Here is a 5,000-nt window from a genome sequence, read left to right on the forward strand (position 1 = left end):
ACTGTCCACAGTAAACATTCGACACCTCCATCTACAGGGATCCGACGGAACTACGCCAACCATGCTGGCAAAACAGTATCGCCATCTATGCGAATCTGACAACACTAGGTCCGCCATGTCGAGCGCACCACAAAACATACCGCCATCTGTAGGTCTCCCTCAGCATGAGCTCCTGCAACGACGATACCGCCATCTATGGGACGCCAAGCCGACTAAGACATCGATGGGCCCACAGTGCCCATCTTTCGACGCCACCCACAAAGCATGCAGCCTGTGTCGACCACAGCACCCAAACGCCAGTGCCTCTGCCGCACGAAGTCGTGGACCGGCAATCACACCACCCGCACCCGCTCGTGCCCCACCCCAACCGCCAAACTCGCAACGCCAGCGGATGAACGGCGGAAGTTTCCCGCAGTCGTAATGTGCAATCCACACCTATAACTTGCGTTTCATGAAGAGTTATGTCCAATATGCGACATTCCCGCTGTCCCTATACATGAGCTGCGAGCTGTACCACGTACAAGCTACAGACGCGATCGCATTGCTCACTGTACGGATTCCCATGCCGAGCGATCAGCTAGGAAGCGCCCCATCCACGTCGGTACCCTTGGGCGTTGCACTCGCAGTCGCAAAAAACGTTGGGCAAATATATTTCTCCGATGCTGAGCGATCAGCTAGGAAGCGCCCCATCCATGTCGGTACTCGTACGCGTCGCACTCGCAGTCGCAAAAAACGCTGGGCAAATATATTTCTCGGAAGAGTAATGACAGTCCGAGCCTCCTGCGTGGGAAGAGTCTTTCTAGGCCCTGACCCACGGGAAGCGTGTAGCTTCCCCCATCCCGGACATTTCACGTCGTCACACTACCGGTATTGACTAATAGACTGATTGCTGATAATCATTAGCCACACACTGGGGGAAACGGCCGACAGGGGCGGCAACATAGTGGAGCCGCAGTGTCACTAATGTACAGAGATAGAACAGTTTCGACTGGAACCAGAGTAACCGTATACACGGCACTGATTAGTAATAGATGCAGAGCCATCAGAATACAGATAATATATACAACCGTCCCTATACATGCTGAAAGACTCTGCACACAATGAGAACCACACGTCAGCCAGACACTATCACACACTACTCTCTGCCTCTAACAGGCACACACACAATATCTAACCACCAGCATGGAAGAACATCCGGTGCATCCTCTCCGCCACATTACACAATCCACACTATCATAACCAGACCGGGAGGTCCACCCAGAAAACAGAATATCCCACCCTTCCGACATCCGCCATTGCTCAGCTAAGCCACGAACACCCACACATGTCCTACACAGGGGTGCACCCAACATCACAATACTGCCTCCTGTCACAGTACACAAACAATGGCAGGAATGAAAGACACAGATCTGCCACAACCTTGGAATCGGAGCGCCGCCTGTCATGAGCCACAAGTGCATCCTGACGTGACAAATCGGATGATCCCGCAGGCATGCACTTACGATAATCACTATCAACGAACCTGCCGCCCCCTCCCCCCCCAAAATACACCTTTCCCTACAACGTGTACCTTAACCTAAGCTATATTGTACCTTAACCTAAGCGATATTGTACCTTAACCTAAGGTATATCGTACCTTAACCTAACCTACATTGCGCCTTCACCTAACCTACGTTGTACCTTAACCTAACCTACGTTGTACCTTAACCTAACCTACGTTGTACCTTAACCTAACCTACGTTGTACCTTAACCTAACCTACGTTGTACCTTAACCTAACCTACGTTGTACCTTAACCTAACCTACGTTGTACCTTAACCTAACCTACGTTGTGCCTTAACCTAACCTACGTTGTGCCTTAACCTAACCTACGTTGTGCCTTAACCTAACCTACGTTGTGCCTTAACCTAACCTACGTTGTGCCTTAACCTAACCTACGTTGTGCCTTAACCTAACCTACGTTGTGCCTTAACCTAACCTACGTTGTGCCTTAACCTAACCTATGTTGTGCCTTAACCTAACCTATGTTGTGCCTTAACCTAACCTATGTTGTGCCTTAACCTAACCTATGTTGTGCCTTAACCTAACCTATGTTGTGCCTTAACCTAACCTATGTTGTGCCTTAACCTAACCTATGTTGTGCCTTAACCTAACCTATGTTGTGCCTTAACCTAACCTATGTTGTGCCTTAACCTAACCTATGTTGTGCCTTAACCTAACCTATGTTGTGCCTTAACCTAACCTACGTTGTGCCTTAACCTAACCTACGTTGTGCCTTAACCTAACCTACGTTGTGCCTTAACCTAACCTACGTTGTGCCTTAACCTAACCTACGTTGTGCCTTAACCTAACCTACGTTGTGCCTTAACCTAACCTACGTTGTGCCTTAACCTAACCTACGTTGTGCCTTAACCTAACCTACGTTGTGCCTTAACCTAACCTACGTTGTGCCTTAACCTAACCTACGTTGTGCCTTAACCTAACCTACGTTGTGCCTTAACCTAACCTACGTTGTGCCTTAACCTAACCTACGTTGTGCCTTAACCTAACCTACGTTGTGCCTTAACCTAACCTACGTTGTGCCTTAACCTAACCTACGTTGTGCCTTAACCTAACCTACGTTGTGCCTTAACCTAACCTACGTTGTGCCTTAACCTAACCTACGTTGTGCCTTAACCTAACCTACGTTGTGCCTTAACCTAACCTACGTTGTGCCTTAACCTAACCTATGTTGTGCCTTAACCTAACCTATGTTGTGCCTTAACCTAACCTATGTTGTGCCTTAACCTAACCTATGTTGTGCCTTAACCTAACCTATGTTGTGCCTTAACCTAACCTATGTTGTGCCTTAACCTAACCTATGTTGTGCCTTAACCTAACCTATGTTGTGCCTTAACCTAACCTATGTTGTGCCTTAACCTAACCTACGTTGTGCCTTAACCTAACCTACGTTGTGCCTTAACCTAACCCATATTGTACCTTAACCTAACCCATATTGTACCTTAACCTAACCCATATTGTACCTTAACCTAACCCATATTGTACCTTAACCTAACCCATATTGTACCTTAACGTAACCTAATTTGTGCCTTAACGTAACCTAATTTGTGCCTTAACGTAACCTAATTTGTGCCTTAACGTAACCTAATTTGTGCCTTAACGTAACCTAATTTGTGCCTTAACGTAACCTAATTTGTGCCTTAACGTAACCTAATTTGTGCCTTAACGTAACCTAATTTGTGCCTTAACGTAACCTAATTTGTGCCTTAACGTAACCTAATTTGTGCCTTAACGTAACCTAATTTGTGCCTTAACGTAACCTAATTTGTGCCTTAACGTAACCTAATTTGTGCCTTAACGTAACCTAATTTGTGCCTTAACGTAACCTAATTTGTGCCTTAACGTAACCTAATTTGTGCCTTAACGTAACCCATGTTGTGCCTTAACGTAACCCATGTTGTGCCTTAACGTAACCCAATTTGTGCCTTAACGTAACCCATGTTGTGCCTTAACCTAACCTATATTGTGCCTCAACCTAACCTATATTGCGCCTTAACCTGACGCACGTTGTCGCTGAACCTGCTCTGTAATTGTTATGCAACTCGTTAAATTAGTGTAGTGTTGCCTAACCGCAACCCTCGCAATATAGTTCGCTATTCGCACTGCCCGGTCCCCTGTGTATCGCGTCATGTTAAACACCTTGCAGGTGTTGCTGACTTTCCACATGCTCCTGCTATACACTGTAATGTGGATAGCAGCAGGACGTACATGCCCCCCCCCCTTCCCCCCTGCCTTCGCAAGCTGGTCGTTGAGAAGTTTGCATGTTCAATGCCCTTCGCATGCCGACGTACTCAGCCTACGTTGTGGTACGGCCTGTCACCTGTCCGCCGATGTACGCAAAACCCACAAACTGTACTGCACATTGGTCCGTATGTACTGAATGATACATCGTGGCACATGTGTGACCGTACGACGACTGCGCCTAGCAACGGCAGACCATACAGTCCAAATATTGTGCACGCAGCTACGTGTCGTCTCCCTATAAGAGCTGGATTGCAGTGTGGTACGCCATTCAGACGTGTGGGAGGAACGGACGCCCTGGATGGCGATCAGCATGAGCAGTCTGTTGATGTAGTGGAGCGTGTATTCGGACGTAGTCGTCTCTTCTCACACACCGTGATAGCATGTTGCACCGCGTTCCACATCTGCGACATCCTGCAGAGGCCGGCTGACAGTCGTTCGCGCAATGGACACCGCATACGTACGGGGGCTACCTTCCACGTGTTCTCGAGGCGTGCACATGTTGTTGCGTCTATGTGGGCAGACGTAGTGTGTTGTGACACCTGACACAGGCATGCAATACTCGTTGCAAATGGCGATGGACGTCTACGTTTGCTGGTGACGTTACGCAAATGAACAACAGGTAACCCGTTGTGGTGCGGTTGTTCTCGCTAGAGGTGAATCAGTGTTGGCGACGATCGGTCGAGCTATTAACCGGTTGTTTCAGGGATACCCACCATGCCCACGAACGTGAAAGGGGACCCACCATGCCCACGAACGCGAAAGGGGATCTGGGTGTGAGGCGATACGCGGCGGTGGCTGGGTGGGACCGTCCCCGGCCGGTGAGGGGGGGCCGCCCGGCGTGCTGGCAGCGCGGTGCGTGGGCGCACGCGCTACAGCCGGCTGGTGGGGGCGGCCAGTGGCAGGCGCGCCGGCCGACGGACGCGGCAGGCGGCGCAGCTGCGCGCCGGCGCCCCCTGCTCGCGGCGCCTTGCGGCCAAAGTAGGTCCTCGCGGGCCCGGTGCGAAGCGCGGTGGCCATCTGCAGTGTGCTGGTCCGATTGAGGACTGTGTGCGCTGAGGATGCGCCGCCGCCCGGCGCTCGGCGCCGCGACGCCGTCTGCTGCTCGGTCGCCCCAGCGGTTCTCGCAGGTGGTTTGTATCGCAGCTGTGCGGACGTGTTGGCGCGTGCGCTGTGCTGGGAGAGTTCGCTTCGGCACCC

This window comes from Schistocerca serialis, unplaced genomic scaffold (genome assembly GCF_023864345.2).
Source record: "Schistocerca serialis cubense isolate TAMUIC-IGC-003099 unplaced genomic scaffold, iqSchSeri2.2 HiC_scaffold_303, whole genome shotgun sequence".
NCBI classification, from domain to species: domain Eukaryota; kingdom Metazoa; phylum Arthropoda; class Insecta; order Orthoptera; family Acrididae; genus Schistocerca; species Schistocerca serialis.